This window comes from Opisthocomus hoazin, chromosome 8 (genome assembly GCF_030867145.1).
Source record: "Opisthocomus hoazin isolate bOpiHoa1 chromosome 8, bOpiHoa1.hap1, whole genome shotgun sequence".
In the NCBI taxonomy this organism is placed as follows: Eukaryota; Metazoa; Chordata; class Aves; order Opisthocomiformes; family Opisthocomidae; genus Opisthocomus; species Opisthocomus hoazin.
This window is the reverse complement of record NC_134421.1, coordinates 18887987-18906990: the sequence shown is the minus strand read 5'-3', so window position 1 is coordinate 18906990 and position 19004 is coordinate 18887987.

The following is a 19004-nucleotide window of genomic DNA, read 5'->3' as shown; positions in this document are numbered from 1 at the left end:
TGGTTAGTTTACTCAGTGACACAAAAAAAACCCCACAAAAAAATAAAACAAAGCCTAGGCTAATCCAAGACTCCTGAAGCCACAAGACAGGAAATGTAATGAAAGTCCAAAGGCATTAAAAAATGAAGAATATTCTGGTCTAAGCGCAAGACCAAATAAATCTGTATTTAGATGGAAAACAACCCCAGCAAGAAGTCACACAGATGAACTATGGACCAAGCCCTCCTCTCCCACATACCACCTGGGTGGGCAACAGCAACCTTCAGTCCCTGAGACCAGTCCAGCCCCTTTCCCTTTCTTCGACACCTTGCAAAGTGAGCAGTCCCGCATCGAGCAGCAGTGCCTCTTAGGCACTAGGTTCTGACAGAAACAGATGAATTCATACTCCACAAGCTGAAGGGGGCTGTTAGGAATGCACACCAACTTCTGGGCAAAAATCAAAGCTACTTGGGGTCCCTGACAGCTCTATCTTTGTTGTTGGGGTTGTGACCCCACCATGTCCTTTTTTACTCCCCTAAATATCAGGACATGCAAACAGCAGCTATTGAAGGAGTGTATCCTGGCCTGGGCACTTCCACCTAATCCGATCTGAGACAGCGTGTCTCTGCATTGGAGACAGTCCCAGAGCAAACCAGGATTACTAAAGATTTTAGTGTGCTCTTTCACCCCAGGGATGTTATTGCAAGGAGCTGTGCATTTTCTACTGCAGTATCTTAAAGCTTTTTTTTTTTAATCTTTTTTCCTTTAAAGCACATCTCATTAAGTTTCCATTACTTACCCCTCCATGTGAAGACGAAAAGAGTTATTGTCCCCATTTCAGTGCTGGGGAGACTCAGACATGAAAGGCTAAGCTTAAAGCAGCCTTTCTAAATATATACAGGGAGGCTTTGGCAGAGTCTTGGAAAGAACCTGGCTCTCCCAGGTTAGAGGGCTTATGATTTTAGCCTAAAGTAATTTTTTTTCTCCTGTACAGAGCTCTGACAGCCCTGTGAGGAATATTATGTAAATACAGGTTGTAGCTGTTGATATAAATCACTATAAATCAGTAGCTGACATGAAATGCATAAAGCTGCTGCTTCTTTTGGAATGGATGGGCATTTCATTCACCTGACAGTGCTGAGAATCCCATCTTCCTGCAAGCCTGCTCGCATCCCTCACTCTCAGCATAACCAGAGGCAGTGCTGCCCTGTCATGGATCCAGCTGTGCTGGCTGTGCTCAGCCCTGCTGCAGGGAAATATCCTCTCCAATGCTGCTCCTTCCCATTCACCCACCTCAGATGCACCGCAGACAAAAGGGCGTTTTTGCACTGCATCCACCCATCCACCAATCCATAAGCTGATCTCAGCCCCACTGCAGGATGAAATCCTTTGCTCCTGTCCCTCCACCATTTCCAATGCGCTCCTCACCATCCCCCTTGCATCAATACAATATCCTGCAGCAAAGGCTTCATCGCCTGCCAAGCCAGGCTCACTGCAGGATGGTGTCTCCTTGGGCCCTGTCTGCGTAGGCAGGGAGAGAGGCAAACTAGGGTTAGACGCTTTGGCAACCAAAGCACATATGGTCCAGGGGCCAGTGTTGCTGTCTTTCCAGCAGTGTGCTGGAGCCAGAACCAGCTACATGCAGTACGAAAGTCATCCTTGACTTGAAAGCCCTGTGTTGGGGTCGATGTAGTTTGAGAGTTAGCATGACTAGGCCGCTTAAGCAAAACAGTTAGCATAACTGAACAGGCCGCTGGAAAGGACAGCTAAGAATAAATATGATGTGGATTAACAAAAGCAAGATGTGTTCAAGGACATGGAGGCAGTCTGTTGCTATTGGCGTTAGTGCATAGTTACCAATCATAAGGGAATACGGGGTGCGTGAACAGCGCGTGATTTATGTCTGTAGCCTATCCAAATAAGCATGATCGCGTGTGCAGATATGAAAAATGTATATAACCACGCAAGCAGACCAATAAATCGGAATCGACTGTGCATTGCATCAATGTGTGAGAGTCATTTCTGTCCCTGCATGGGTGCTGAAACTCGGCAGCCCTGGACCAAGGCCCACTGTAACATCTGTTAGTGACCGGCAAATTCAATGACAAAACCTGAAATGGTTGCCAACAGTCAACATCAGACCTCCTAACATTACCAGTAGTAGGGTGGCTGAATGGCTGACAGTAACAGGTAAGGCTATAGGGTTTTTTGCTGCCCATCTATCTATGTGAGCATCTCCCATCTGCTCATGGGTGAAGGATACACCCTTCAACAGGCACTGTCTTATATGTTTTGCTGCTAGTCTTTCCACTTCCCAAGGAACATGTTTGTGCCACCAACCTAAGCTGCTTTCCAAAATGTTTCTGGTGCCGACAGCACCCCTTATCCTTTAACCTTTTTCCAACTCCAAAGCATTTCCTCCAGCATCTCTGGGCAGTATCAATACGGGATGGTGCAATGAAATGATGTTAAAAAGGCAAGGCAACAAAAGCAGTCAAATGGAGGTCAGTATTACAAATGGACCTTGAACTTGTTTGAAGGTTCTAGCAGGGGAGCGCAGCTACCGTATACCCTTGGACCAATGAATGGTACGCCTCTATCAGGGAAGGTTGTCCTCTTGGACTGAGCGCACAGCTTCAGGAGGGACGCACATGGAGCGGTGAGGGAGGAAGGGGACACCCGCCTAGCCAGCCAGATCAGCCGAATCAACCCTGGCGATCAATGGGGTGACAGATGTCTCAGCCAGATCGCCCTCACATCCAATGAGGGTTGTGAATCACTGGAACGGGTTACCCAGAGAGGTAGTGGAGGCCCCATCCCTGGAAACATTCAAGACCAGGTTGGACAGGGCTCAGAGCAACCTGATCTAGTTAGCGGTGTCTCTGCTTGCTGCAGGGGGGACTAGATGACCTCTAGGGGTCCCTTCCGACCCAAAACTTTCTATGATTCTATGATTCTATTACACATCCTGGGCATGGAGTCCACAGATCTTTTCCTGTTGCAGCCCCGGTTACTGGGGTGCCACAGAACAGCATGGTTTTGTCAAAGAAGTTGGGTTAAACTGTATGAGACACAAATAGCACTGACCTTTTGGGGGCATGGAGTTGGAGTCAGTATCACAGTACGTAAAGGGTCTGCCACCAAGCTGCAGTCTGGCAAGGGGCTATCCACATCCCACTCCAGTCCTCTGTGTCTTCACCATCTTCCTCTGGCCCTGGCAAGCTCTGAGCTCACAGAGCATCCTGCATTTCCCACCATGTCACTCCATGTCTGCCCAGGGCTTGCAGGTGCTGCTGTACTCCTTACCCCTGCAGTGGTCCAGCATGGGCTAATGCTAGTTGAGAGAGCTGTGGCAGAGGCTGGGCATCCTCATGGAGCAATGCACCATCCATACTGCACAGCCAGCCCTCACACTCAGAAAGGTGAGTGTCTCCAACTAGCAGCGCTGATATTTCAGCCCGGACACCTTGGCAGCATTGAATGAAAGGGTGAGTAGCTGGCAGAACCTATGCCAAATTCAGAGCCTGCTCCTCAACAAGGGGTAAGGCAGGGCAGAGCAGAGGGGAGACGTCATACACAGCCTGGGAGAAAATACAGATCAGGTTCCAGACAGCTGGGTTGCTATGGCTGAATAAGCTAAATCTGGACTACGGAGTGTGGAGAGAATAAATGCGTCAGTACCCAGCAGAATAGGAAAGCTGTCCAGGTAAATCTCCGCTCTTTTTTCAGGTTGGACTACAAGGCTTTGCTTCATTGACTTGCAGGACAGGAATCTTTGATTTTTAGAGCTGATTATCTGGCTAAGAGATGACAGGCAAGAGAGGAACAGCAGCTTTCAGCCCTTGGTAACCTATCTAGGGAGTGAATGAAAGTGACAAAAACCTGCCAGCACGCTGCCTACACACGAAGAAATTCTGTTTCCAGTCCCCTGGGGGAGACTTCTCCTGAAAATCCCTTTCCTGGGGGAAAAAAATCACTCCATGTGTGTGTCTATACGGGGCTTTTTCACTTGACTTAGACCTATACAAACAATGGCACTATGACAGTCATCACATCTGTGTCGAAGGAATGGGACAGCCTTGAACCTCATGGCTGTGACAGACTGGTATCTGGGGTGACCCTAATGCAGTGTGGTACCTGCAGTATCAACCACCAAGCGTGCTGTGGGCACTGAGACGACAGCTTTAATTGCTAACTGCAGAAATGGGGACCATGGAGGCAGAGGTGCCAAGGAGCTTCAGGAGGAGGCCACATGTGGGATCTCCCCTTCCCGCTCACATGCTCTCCCTGCCTCCTTTCCCAGAGTCAGCTAGATGAGCCCACCAGGGAGTGGAAAATACAACGGGATGAGGATGGCATATATTTCTCCTTCAGACACACTCCCCCTTGCAGACTCGGTGCAATTTGCATATGAATGCTGTGGTATTCTTCATAAGCAAGAATTAAGAGAACAAAAGGGTGCAGGAAGTGAGAGGAAGGGAAAGGGAAAAAAGCCAAGACAGAAACTGGAGGTGGTGACAGGCACCCAGAGGCAAGGTCATCACTCAGAGTTATTCAGTGTTGTCCCTGCAGGCATGCACTCCAAAGGTATAATTTAAGCAAGAGTTGCCTCCCCATACTTTGTCCCTATCCTGCCTGGCCCCCTAATCTGTTCTGCCCTGATTTCTGATACACTTGTACAGCATCCAGGCCACCTTTCTGTCGTGGACACAGCAGGCTGAGCTTTTCCAACCCAAGGAGAACTTTGAGCTGCAGCCCTCCCTCCTGTGTCTTTTGTGTAGGGCTTTTGTATGTGACTAATAGCCACACATACACTCAGAATGCAAAACTAAAATGGATTTGGAGAAATAAGTTCGAATGGTGCCTACACATTTAGGATCTCCAAGGTCAAGGGTAGCAAGCACACTGCCTAAGTTCCAAATTCCCAGTGAGACACACACAGATCACAATACAAATTCAGAATCTTATTTGAGAGAAAATAAAATAAAGGAACTTGCATGTGCAAGAGTACATATTTGGTCACAAAGTTCCTTAAAAATAGTTACTGGAAAAGCAGGATTTCTCCTATGAACAGAGAATCATTAGTTAATCTTTTCTTAATTCACTCAATATCATCAAATTGCTCAACACTCAATTTCATCAAATAGGTGCTATATTCCCAGGAATTCGTCTGACAAAGGGGTCCCTCAGAATCTGGAAGACTATCCAATTATAATTTAAAGCAACTTGCAGCCATAATGACTGAGTAAAGATAGGAGTGTTATGAAAAGAGAAAGAGTGTGAGAGTATATGTGTTAGAGAGAGACCTTCACTTCCTCGCGAGTGAGATAAGGAGAATTATACCTGTCCTTAAGTTTTGTGTCAAGTTGAGCCAAGGTTCCTTCTTCTGGGTTTGCGCCAGCTTGCTTTCCTTTCAGTCTTCTTTTCTTCTCCTTCTTTCTTTTTTGCTATGTGCAGACCCCGTATTTTTTACGGAAAACTTACATTGCTTCTTATGGAGCCTTGTTAGATAAATATGCATTAACAAGAAGGTTGAGAGCTCTGGAAGTACCAGCAGAAAATAAAAGGCCGCTGTTACTCCTGGGCTCAGTAAGATGGAGTGGTAGATAGCCTCTTCTTGTGGGGACATAAAAGAGGTATCAGAGAGCCATTACCTTGAAATCTCACCCACAGCAGGATCACCAAGAGCTAACAGCTCTTCCTACCTCTCTCTGGGTACTGGGAATTGTCCAGAGAAGGCGACTGCATTATCATGCCTGGAACGAGAACTGTATGGTGATGCATTCCCATCCCATGCCCATCACAGATATTACAATCCATGGGCTGGCACGGGACAATGTCCAATAGCTACAGACGCATTTGAGATTGACTGCAGATCGAGCCCATCTACTCTTCTTTATTTCTAACGGCTCCTGTGTGACTCGTGCTTGGTCTTGGCTGGGCAAACCCTACTGTGAAACCCTTGCATCTTCAGATCTGACCTTCTGCTTCAGCCAACATGGCTAAGAGCCAGTGGATTGCCTGGGCACAAGCTGGGAGCTCTGGGATTCATGTGGCCCTGGGCTCCCTCTCTGGCTGATCTCCTGGTTCATGCAAGGTGTATCTGCAAGGTGTTGCAAAGTCTGGAGGCTGTAGAACCAGGAGATTGTAGAACCAAAGGAAGCATGAAAGAAAAAATTAAAGGCAAGAAATAATCAGCTGGAAACATTCATTTCAATTATAAAATCATTCTGCATGTTAGTACTGCATCTATGGTCATTTTCACCAGGTTTCTAGGAAATTAGTTCACTCGTGAGTGTGTTTGCAGAAGCAGCAACATTTAAATGAGTCCTACAGGAGATGTGAGAAGAGACATTTCAGATTATAGTCAGGATTTGCATGAGAAACTTAATTCCAGGAATGACACACATCCAACAAGAGAACAAAGACCTTTTATGTGACCTACCTGTCCAGCCTAATCAGCTCAAGCGCTGAATGAAATTAGTTACAACAATTAGAAATTGAAATGAATATGTCAATGTTTCTCAAGAATAGAACTTGGTAATGTTTCAATTATTTAAACATTTAAAAATGGTGTTTTCAGTCCTCATATTTCATTTTTATTTAATTTTCCAGTTTTATGTTACCTTTTATAACTTCTAAATATGCTCTGATAATGTCAGCACATGTAATCTTCAAATCATCAAATAATGTGATAAAAAAGTGAAGAAGACTCTCTAATCAAAAATAGTATTTTCAAATGCAGTTCCAGCATTTTCTGAAATTCATCTTTTTTGTACTGAGGTTTTCTTTTTCCACATCCTCTCAAAAGGAATTTCACAGAATTCATTCAACTTTTATCCAGGGAATAACAAAATAACAAAGAAAAAAACCTCACAAACATCGAGATGAAGAAGTTTTCAATGAAACAATTCTGCCTAGCCTTGCTCACTGCAAAGTCTTTCTGGATGAGCGACAGGTCACAAATTATCTATAGAAATCACCTGCCAAATCATTTCGAATTAAGTGTGCAAGGAAACCATGATGTGCTCTTGAATAATTCACAGAGTCACCTCTGTTATCCACTATTCGTGACTGCCCAGCTGTAACCAGGGAGCTGCCAACCAGCGCTGAGCCTCACTGCCCTGGCAAAGGTGGGGGGGAAGCCTTGGGAAGGAGATGAAGGGAATGACAGAGGTCACCACGGATGTGCTGTGCAGATGTTGAGATGGGAAGACAAAGGCACTGCAGTTGGGCCATTGCATTTTGGGCCGATGGCTGAAAGTCCTGGCCACTGGGTACATTAGAGCCCCACCCTGTGTTGCTGCCTCTCTTGAAGGTAGAATGGGAGCACATGGAGCTTGTGCATGAATCAGTCTTGACTGCCTCCTTCCCTGGGTGGCCTACCCAGGCTTCCCACCAGCCAGCCAGTGCAAGGGGTTTCCAAGAAAGTCATTCAGTGCATTGCAGTCAATTAATCAGAGCAAGTTGTACACCCTGTCTGCTGCCACAAGCCACTGCGAAGAGTTTCCCCGTAATCCTGCCTTTGAACTCCGCAGTTATTGCCGTTTACAATGGGTTTGTTAGAGGCTTAATTGAATTGTTCCTGCTTGCAGTGCTCATTGCTAACACGCCAGCCATTAGCGGCTGTTAATGAGGGAATCCAGAGGATTACTGCATCAATTATCAGGTTTCGTTTGGACCGGAGGGAATGCCCACAGCAGGTTCCTGTGAATTCAGCTGGGAAGTGCGACACAGCGAGTGTGCAGGGAGACGATGAGCTCACTGGCTGCGACGTCTTGGAGGGGCGCACAAAGCCACATCCCCACGTGCTGGGACTCATCCCCATCCCACAGCAAGTGTGCTGGAGAGGAAAGGACCAGCACTCCCACACTGCCACTGGGTGAGGGACCACCTGCTTTGGAGGAAACCACCATGAGAAAGTATGCAAAGCCACGGGAAAGGAAGTAAAACGATCGTCCTCTTTCAAAAAGTAGACAGACTGTTTGCTAGAAATGGCTGGTGGGACCTTGTGTTAAACAACCTGGTTACACTAGAGAGTCAGAAAAGCTGATGTGCACCCTGAGTAGGAAAGCATCTTACACATGAAACAACACTGTGTGCACTGCAGTGTGCAGATCCTTACATGTACTTCAGGTCAGCGAACGCACCTATTTCAGGAGAAAGGGAGAGCTCCTCTCCTAGGAGAGAGGGAGCTGTCCTGCGAGGATAGGGAGAGAGAGAGGGAGGGGTGTGCTCCCACACAAGGAGGAGGATGTTACCTGCAGCCAGGGCCTCCCAGCAGGAAGGAGGCATCAGTAGCAACCTGCTTTGCTGAGAGGCAGCCTGCTCTCCAAGCCCTTCAGGTGGAGCAGGGGGCCTGACCCTGCCTGGCAGTGGGTAAGTGCTGGGGATGCAGAACGGGATGGCCAGGCTGCGCCTGCCAGGACCATCAGATGCTCACTGCCCATCTGCTGCCTCACTACATTGCCACATAAAAAAACAGGGAGAGGGATTTTTTCCTTTTTGATTTTTTTCCCTCTCCCATCTCCGTTCCCCACAGCTTATTTTTCTTCTGCATGTCAGATGAGAGAACATTCATGAGCAGCGTTACTTATGTTCTGTAGAGGTGAATATGGGGTTTCCGGGCTGCAGCAGCTGGGGTCTCTCTGCTCCCGTGCCTGAGGCAGAACATTTGCTGCTCCTTCATGCTTTTGTGGAGCCGAAGGAAACCCTGCACAGGGACCTGCTGCAGAGCTGGGAGCAGGCTGCAGGGTGCTTGTGCCCCAGCTGCTTGTCTCCCATACCATGGGAGCCATGGATGCTGCAGAAAGCAGGTCTGATGGGCGACAGCTGTGAGGGGTAAGGAAGGGAAGAAGGGACTAGTGAGGGAAAAAGCAAGGAGATAATCATGGAGTGGGAAGAAGATGACGCTAGAGGGATAAAGGAGTGGGGAGCCCTACAGAAACTAAGAAACTGATGGTCCTTTTTACATTAGATATTTTCAAATGCTGTGACAATTACATTTTTTGGAAATGTTAATGGGAGAAATCAAGCTCTCCTCCCCTCTCCTCCCAAAAACCTGTTTCCTGCTCTTTCCCCAGCTTGCAGTTGTGGCAGGAGGCCTCTTCTGAAAGGTTGTCCAAGGGGGAGAGATTAGCACAGAAACACATCTTCTCCCCACTCCCGAGTTAGAGGCATACAACAATTGTGACGGCTGGGTGCCAATTTTTGGCTGGGAGACAAAAAGGCAGTGAAGAGATGACCATCCAGCTACCACCAAAAGGGACCACCTTCGACCAGTTGTACCAGGGAAGGGAAGACCGGAGTAAAAGGATGAGGGAGTGAGCTTCCAGGTGATCTCGTATTTCTTCACTCAGCCCTGAGGAGAAGTCACAACCTAAAGGAAGGAAAATGTGTTTCTGCTCTGAAGGGTGCCAAAGCTAAGCAAGCCCTGAGGGTCAGAAGGAGGGCAGAAGAGGGGATCACTGAAAAGAAGAGCTCACTGGCAATAGGAAGAGCAAGAAATTATCAGATTTGGATCAAAATAACTCGGGAAGAAAGGGAAAAAAGTCTCTTGCTGAGGTGGAGTGGGCTGGTCATTATCTCTCCTGAGTGGCAGAGGGGGAAGGAGGCTGCCAGAGGAACTGGTGGGACGATTACTTGGGGACCTGAGGAGCTGACAAGAGCAGCTATTTCCATTTCAAATGGGAAGTCGAGAGGAGATCAAATACATTTCACAGTAATGATCCGGAGCCTTTCTCTGCACACTGAGCCACACAGACACTCAGTGTAATTGAAGCCACACACAGCTCGGATGGAGACGCTGAAATCTGCTCAAGGGGGTTGGGGGGAGGAACAACACCCACAAAGCAAACATAAAATGCCAACCTGCAACAAATAAACAGCTCTGCAGTATCCACAGAGCATCTGAGAAAAAGCCAGTTCTCAGTACTGGGCTCCCCTCCCTCCAGTTTGCCTACCACAGGCTGTCCACGCGCATCAAGAGGTGCTCTGCAAAATGCCACCATCCCACTCTTCCTGCAGCTCCCCAGAATCCATGGATACCTATTCCAAATCCCATGGGTGAAGGAGGCAGTGAAAAACGAAAAATTTGTAGTAAATAAACTTTTGTGTTAAACCTTGCTTTTAGATGGTTATCGAATAAGAATGTCAGAACAGCGAAAGATGGACTTGAGATATTTTTGCTTATTCTTGCATTTTCTAAAAAGACTAAGGTGACTCCTATTTAAAACTAGTGAGGACTATTGATCAAATGCTTATTGCTTTTCACTCCCTGATCTCCTGCTGAGACTGCATTTAGGTATTATGTGGTAGTTTGATATGGTCCCATTCTTCCTACCTGGAAACCAGTCTGAGATCCACCAGCCTACTTCAGAGGGAGAGACCTGTTGCCATTGTCACGGCTACCCCAGGGTTTAAAAAACTGGATGTTCCAAGGTAATAAGGACTGAATACCTTACCCAGCCCTAGATTTCCAAATGGCATCTAGAGAGCAAATCTGAGTCCTTCGCAATCGCATTCTTCCAGCCCAGGAGCCTTCAGACATTGGAGGAAAGTGTTTCCATCTTGCAGAAAGTGTGAGAGTCAGGTTTATTTAACCTAAAGTGTATTGTGTTTATTTATTCAGTTAATCCAAATTTAGCTAAAAATGCCTGCCCCGGGCTAGAAATACTTGCCTTAGAAACAAGGGCATCCACAGTGGCATAAATCACCCCCAAAACTCTCAGCCCATTCCCCCACTCCACATTGTCACCTCGCCCAAGCTCTTACAGAAAACCAGGGCTTGTCACACAGTCAGCAAAGCCAGGAGCCCCTTAAGAGGGAGGGATAAGACAACTCTGCAGAATGTCGGGTCTTTTCTTCAGTCAGAGGCAGAAGCCTACATGCCTCCTTCTATCCATTACTTAACTTGTGCACAGCAGTAGGAAAAAGAGAAAAAGCAGTTTCTAAGGTAACCGCGCACCCAGTGCTTCAGGCTGTGCAGGAGACAGCCAGCTGCTGGGAACAGCATGCAGGTGAGTGCTGTCCCCCTGCAAGAAGCCCCACGCAGCACCGGGGAGACACGTTGCTGCGCCAAGCTGCCAAGGAAAGTTTCTGAGTGGGACCGGGATGTGGGGGTCAGTCTAATGGCTGGGCTCCATGCAGGGGTGATGCTGTGCAACCCGCTCCCAACACGCAGGTGTAACAAAACCCTCTTGGAGAGTGCCAGCACAGAGGCCCACTGCAAATCCCTCCTCCACCCAGGTTCAAAAAGCTGCTAAACACTCCGGCTGCCTGCCTCCTTCCCCACAGTCCCACACTGCAGATCTGGGTCCCAGGAGAAATTTTTAACCCTTGTAGCCTGGCCTTTGCCAGGGCTCAGCTACCACGGTGGTGAGAAACAAGGAGTCATCTGCACAGCCAAAGCAGTTCCGTTCCAGGCCTGAGGTGGTAACACAGCTGAAAGAACTTCAGGTCAAACGAAGGTCTGTCCTCTCCTATTGGGCGATGTGGCCAGTCCCCAGTGCAGCTAATGAGAGTTAGTCATATGAGGAGTTTCAAACTCCTTCAGGGCTGAAATCAGAGAGCTGATGTAGAGATGTGGATCCACTGGTGTGAGCTGAGGCTCATAAGTGGCATGAATGAAGGTGCAGGTCTGCATAGTCTACTCTGACGGCCAGACCATTCTGTGCCCATGTTTTATGAGCGTTAGGGACAAGGCACTGAACACCAACAGCCCAAAGGAAACCTGGTCCCCAGCTACGACCAAGCACAAATTGGACGCAGTTTGGTGCCATTTCCAGGGGACGTCACCCAAACCACAGCCTGCGCAGGCTGGAAGGGGTTTTGAACCCTGCTCCAGGGCTGAGGCTTCTGGCTCTTGCTGTCGTGAGAGTTTAGTCTGAGCCCAGCTAAGGAAAAGTTCAGCACTGGGACACGAAGCAGCACTGAGGTGGACACGGAGCAGGGGCTGTAAGGGCTGGCATGAGCAGAGAGGAGCCTCTGTGCAGAGACCAGACCAGGGAGAGAGAGGGAGGCACATGTGTGCACACATGTGTGCATATGTGTGTACTGTGGGGCTGCCTGTGGGGGACAGGCCAGTGCCCCAAGCACGAAGGAACCTCTGTAAACAAGCGTGTGAGTGAGTGAGTGTGCCTGGGGCACAGGAGAGGGTGCAACAGCCCCAGCGGCTCTCAAACTAAAGCAACTGCAGTAGGTAGTCCTCCTCATGCATAGGCTACACGGCCCCACAGAAACCCTTTTTGCGATGCACAGCCCTGGGCATCAGCACTCGCAGCTGGAAGTCTCCTTTAGCATCTGCAGCATGTAGATGTGTGTATGTATGTGTGCAAGTTAGACACAGGTGTGAACGCTCTGTGTGTGTTCAGGGTAGGTGCAGGTACACAACACACACAGATGTTCTGTGGCGGTGAGTGAAAGCCCAGACACTTATTTCTGAGCCCATCCTGTAAAAGATGGGCAAGCAGAGCCTCTGCCCGTGCAGTACATAGGAGCACCTCAGCCAGCTGGCAGCCCCACCTTGTGCTGCAGCCAGCACCAATGCAGCCTTGCCTGATGTTGAAACCATTACTGTTCACCAGTCCCTCACCCTGTGCTGTCTCTTCATCCCCAAGCAGCTTGGAGCTAAAATTATACACCCGAATAATTATTCTGTGGCTTGAAAACAATCTCCCTCCCTCCCCATCCTTTGCTTTGACGTGTGTGTTTAATATCAAATTATTTATAACCCAGCCTCGCGGTCAAGCTTTTAATCAAAGAGCTGCCAGAGACTTTTAAAAGCATCGTATTCACTCGACTGGCCACATTATGCTGAGTAAGGGCTGCAGGGGCTTTAGCGGAAGGAGTCTTGCTGCTGAAAATCCCCCCAGCCCATGTGCACACGTTTTACTCACTCCCGCTGCCTCTTGTTCTCTCCATGTCATTTGTTCTGTCTCTCCTTCTCCCTTCCCCTATCTAGATCTGCAGTCTCCGCCTGGCTATCATGAAATTACTGCCAGCACTGATGTCTACAAATAAAAGAATGATTAAACAGGGATTCTTCAATACCACATGGATTTTTCCTTCCCTAGGATTATTCATAACCAAAGAAAGGTCAGATAAATGAAGGAACAGATCCTCTAACCCTCCCTACTTCCTTCTTCAGCTTTATCTGCTTCTTTTCACTGCACTAGCCTTTCCTTCTCTAAGCATATATGCGCATATACATATTCCTCTCCCCCTTCAGCATGAAATATTGATGAATTCTGCTCCCCTAAATGAAGGTTTGCTGGAGAAGAAGCCTGCAGTTCATCTTCAGAGCAGGAGGAATGCAAATGTGTTGAAATCCTGGGAGGGACCGGACAACGAAATCCAAGGGCTGCTGCAGCAGCTGCCAGATCACGTTTGATTCTGCGCACAGGCACAGACAGTAGCAGGGCAGGAGAGCTGCCCCAAGCAGCGTCGACCCTCCTAGTTCCCCAAGCAAGAGGCAGAAATATGCTCCCCAAGTAGGAAGCTGATTTTCACAGAAGATATTCCTTGAATTATGGGGGAGGGCCAAGCTACCCCTAGCACAGATGTAAATCTGTGGCTACTGAAGCTAAAAGAGAGTTATTCCAGATTTACACTCCCATCAGGGGGGTTCATACATGTACTTTTCCACAGCGCCTTCTGCCATCCCAGGCATCACTGCATATGTCCAAATTTCATGGGCTCTGGCAGGAATAAAGCATTCATAACAACTTGGTAATCAATCCCCTCCGGGTCCAATGTAAAAGACCTGTCCCCAGGGGATCTGAGCACTTGGAAGAAGAAAACCAACAACAACCTGTAACATTCAGGGAGCTGCGCTTTTCTTTGCATTCTCTGAGGAACGAAGTGCTGATGCCTGTTCCTCTCAGTACGTAATTGGGCTCCAAATCCTAAGTGAGGAACATCAAAGAGGTGAGTTTTGTGCGCAGACCTCCAAGTGAGGCCACTGTGGCTGTTCCTGATCATTTGGCATTCAGGTAGGAAAAGGTGGAGCTAGCAGTCCTCTTGAAGCCCTGCGTAGAGAGGTCCCAGACTACAGCCTTTGCCCAAAAGAGCCACTGATCCCCTTGTACATGGTCTCTCAACCCCTACATCTGAGAAGGCAACCTACGTTCTCCATCAGGGGCAGAGTGATAAGGCTCAGGCACAATGACAGTGAGGAAAGGCACAAGTGAGAAGGGATCAGCTGCCCAAAAGGCTTTCCCCAGTCGTCCAAGTCACTAAAGCATCCTGGTTTTCCCCTGATATGAAGGCCTCTCCAGATCCAGAGAGGAGCATAACAAAAATATCCCAAGCTCTGTCAACCTCTTGAAATTAGTGCTGCACTGGCACCTCTAAACCTAACTGTCCTCTGCACTAACTGTCTCCATTTTTAAATGATTGAAGACCTCAGAAAATCCCACCACAAGTCTCTCAGCCATAAGCCAAGCCCACCAAAGCCAAATACGAGCAACAGCAGCTAACCTTACATTTGCCCATTTGCAGCTGCATGCCTCGAGTGATCCCACCAAACCCACTGCCACGTTGCCTGTCCTGGGAGCCACAGCATCTCTGCTGGCCTCAGAGCCACTTACCAGAGCCAGTCATACTGGGGGATTTATAAGGACTCCCATGAGCTCAGCATCACACGCTCCCTGGCCGCAGCCAGTCAAGGGAAAGAACCATAAATCCCATTTTACAGATGAGAGGACTGAAGCACAGAGAGGTGGACAATTTCACAGTCCAATCCGCCATCCAGACACCTACTACCTTGGTTCCCCAGCCTTTCCCAAATCCCTTTGAGTGGCCCAAACTCCTTAAACCGTGCTGCTCCTGCACCACAGCTTGGGATGAGGGAGGGTGCCCATTTCTCCCCCTCCTTTTCCTGTGTGTACTGCCAGATGAATTCTTTATTTTTTTTCCCAGTTCAGAAGGCCGGTCCCACTGTGTGTCTTATCTTATGCAATTAGCACTTCCCACCATATCTGATAGGAGAGAAGGGCTCAGCTGCCCCTGATTAATAGCCAAGTATTTGCTTTCTTTTCTACTTCTGTGGCCTGGAATTAATTAGTTTATCCCTCTTATTCCTTTCATGGGCCAGAGTGTTCTCCTTTTTTGTGCAATTATATATAATAGCAACGCTTGAAATCCCCTGGGGAACAGTTGAGAGAGGCTCTCAATGGGGAGGAAAGGAGCCTGAAAGCAGGGAGATTACTAAAGGTCACACGCCCTACAGCTTCCCCGTGGTCTTAAAACATATACTATCCTCTGACTCCAGCACAAATCCCTTCCCCTCACCACCTGCCTTGCTGCCTTCTCCAGGCTTTTCAGTAAGCTAATGTGTGAACAGCAGGAAAATCTTGCAGACCTAAATCCCAAGTGTGAGCAAAAGATGCAAAGCAAGGGCCCCCTTGGCTACACACCTTCAGGTGTTGCAGAAAACACAGATCTCACAGCCCAGCAGGGACAATCTAGCAATACTTATCTGGCTCCTAGAAGCTATACGGCAATAGGAACATTGGCTCTAATTTGAATGAGATACTACAGCTTAGATGCAGCAGCTAAGCACTCAATTTTTGACTGAAGAGGATTGCTCCTGTGGTCCCCTCAAAAACCAACCAACAGCACCCTGCTGCCTTGGGGGAAAGGAGGAGAGAAGAGGGTTTCTGAGAACAGAGCAAGCAGACCATGCTCAGTCCCCACATTGCAAATGTGGGCGGCACTGGAACCAGTGCACACATCCCAGTTCTGCTTTCCTGGACAGTAACATAAATCAAGAGTAAATGAGTATGAAAGCACTATTACTGAAAGCAGTCCTTGTTCCTCTGGACAAAAGGAGAAGGCTTTTCTGCTATTGTTTATTGAGTATCTCCAAGCCAGGACTTGTCTAGAAACAGCCCTGAGGGAACAGTATGTGGGGTAGCCCTCCACCTTGTATGGGGGAGAATGAAAGCATCTGGGAAGGGGTGAGACAGGACTTCATCTAATTCCTGAACTGTTGGCAGTAGATCCATTTAAGCTCTTATTTACTGAAGTTTATAGACCCATAATTGTCATCTTCCTTCTCATCTCATTCACACCCCTCATTAGGCAATTTGATCTTTACAATTTGAAGTGCTTGGGCAACCTCACTTACTGCATTTCTCTTTAAGCTGGGACGTGATGTGTCAGGCGGCTGGGTTTGACTCAGTGCAGTCTGAGTTTCAGGGTGCTTTTCAGGTGTCAGGGTTCCTGTGCATGAAAATTTCAGTGGTATCTAACTCGTAGGTGTGGTAACACAGTGCAGCCGGAATGCTGCCTCTAGTTCTCAGGCTGTCAGTATGACAGTGGCCTCACCCAGGTGAGGAGGGAGGGATTACAGGGTACTTAGCCAAAAATTTGGCAAACTCTTGTTTTCCCACCGCAATACATGCAAAGCTAAAACTATTCAGCTTTGAGTCAGAGAACAGACGGCAGGTTGACCCTTCACGGGTATTTGCAGGGAGACAGGGTGATGGGGCAAGACAGTGTGCCTAAGAGACCGTGGCACCCCACTCTTTGGTTTGTCAATTCTGTCCCCCTGCTCCTCTGCCTATTATTCCTACTTGGCTCAACCTTCGTTTGGCTGTCTTAATTATTAGCAGTGCCCAGTTGTCTCCCTGCAATCATTCTGGGTAGACTAATAAATAAAGGTGATAAACGTGTGCAAGGTAAAGCCCATTCATTGCCTGGGCTGCAAATCAAGAAACGGCTGAGTACTGCAGCTCGAGTGGCATGGCCTGTCACGCAGCTCTCCTCCCCCTCTTTTCTCTCTTCTTCCCTCTCCTGACTTGCAGATCTGCCTGTTCTGCATCACGGACCCCTCTGATCTTGCTCTGCAGACAGGGTGCGAGCAGAGCGCAGCCATGCCTGGGAGTCTACAACTACGCTGCGATGAGTGTGCATGTGTCAGGGAGGGAGAAATGGGTCTGGGGCTGGCCATGCACATGACATGGATCTAGGAAATGCAAGCATGCTAGGTGTATTACATACACACTTACATCCCTATTATTTGAATTGCTGTCTGCACTCTGCAGTATACTGCATGCTCCAGAGAGCATCTGCTGAGCAAAAGACATTAACATACAAGAAGGAGGGAGCTTGCCTTAAAGCAACTGTATGTATCCATCCAGAGCATATGCCGCAGTCGGCGAGTCGTTTCAGGGGAAATGGCTGCATGTCTTTCCTTGGGAAGGCGTCTAGCTTAGCACTGGTGGGCTCTCCCTTGACTCAGTGTGGTGCTGGGAGAACCGCCATTTCTCTGTTCATGCAATCAAATGGACATAAAACACCCATAGCTGTTCTGGACATAAAACACCCATAACTGTTTCCTTTATCCATTTTTCTGGGAGAGAACAAGGCAGGGTAGTTGCTTGCCTTACTCTAGAGGGAGTATTTCCTCTAGGGCATGGCTGCAGAAGATGGGTCTGTATATGGGGAGAGCAAGTTGTGCCAGTGGTCTGCTAAGGGGTCAAACGCAGCCTTTGTTCCACAGTGGCCTGTGTGTTGGAGTCCCCAGCAACAGGCACAGAGGAGACCCTTTTACTTCCTTGCATCAACTCCCATTTATCACAGAAATTCTTGGATTGGTGTCCTGGTTCTGCTCCTTTGACAGCTGCCTCCCCAAGCCATGCTTTGCTGGTGTCAAATGGCCTATCTGCCTTTACTTGGACAATGATGCAGCTATTTACACCTTCTGTACCTCTCCATCTTTCATACTTAGGGGCATAACTGAACTCAGATGAAGATTTCTACATAGCCTTAAATGGCAGGACTACAAAACTGAGAAGGCTTTCCACCCTGGCACCTACAATATGATTCATGCACATGCACCAAGCATCATCTTTTGTTTAACCTTGCAATAATCTACAGTTTTACTAAGGTGGTGCTCACAGAGGCAACTTCAAAGCAAACCAATAAACATCTCTCTTAAATTACTTGGTAAAGCTTTTAGTTTTCTATCACTTTGCTTCACAGCTCTGAGTAACAGCAGACAGGGAAGCTACGCAATGTACTGGCTTTGAATGACATGGAAAGCCAAATGCATGCTCACAACAGCTCATTCAGGTTTGCAGAAACAGAGCCCAGAGGCACATGTATTTCTGCACTGGCATTTGCAATTGCTGGGCTTCCAGTACAAACCTTTTTACATGAGCAAACTAATATTTATTGAGCCTCATTTGAATACAAAGCTGCCATAATCGCACACATAAAGTAAGCATGCAACTCCTCAGAAGCAGACACACTACCCCCAGTGGTGATGGAGTGCACTCCCCAGTTTCCCACAGTAAAGTCCTGAGATTTCAGTGTCAGGCACTGCTCAAAAAGAAGCTTAGCATTTCATCAGATTCCAGTTCGTTGTTACCCACTAGCTACCTCAAATTCTCCTTACTGGTTTCCATGCAAAGTGTTATTTTTGCTTCCTTCTGTACATGTCTTTGCTGGGTTTCCATCCATTATTAAGCATCTGTCACACTCCACCCCAGAGGTAGCTGCATTTCAGATGTGGCTGAATGATCACTGTCTACATAGTCTGCAAAGCAGTTAGTGATTCTTCAAGATGACAGGCGCTGGGGATGTCAGTCATCTTCATTAACATAAATAAGATATGTTTCATTTTAGTCACTCTAAAATCATTGAGTCATTTATTGATGTCTCAGTAATTTATGGGCTCTGTATCTTGGCTGGAAACTTACCAGTGTGACTGTTCGCGGTAAGAAATGGGCACACTACAGAGATAGATCTCTGTTTAGCTGAAGTTCAACTATTTCTTCCCTGGGTCAAAATATTAAATGGACTGGCGTGACAAGGCTTGGGAGCCTTTCACCTACAGTTCATACAGCTAGTGACAAAATACTTTTACTACATTGCCCAGTGAGAAATGGGCCTGTCATTTCTGCTATTCCTCTTGGTACTATGACTTATCATGTGCATCCAAAAGCTGGATCTAATTCCCCTTTTTGCTGGCAGCCCTATCCCAGAAGGCAAAGGACCCATTAGGACAGAGAATGAAC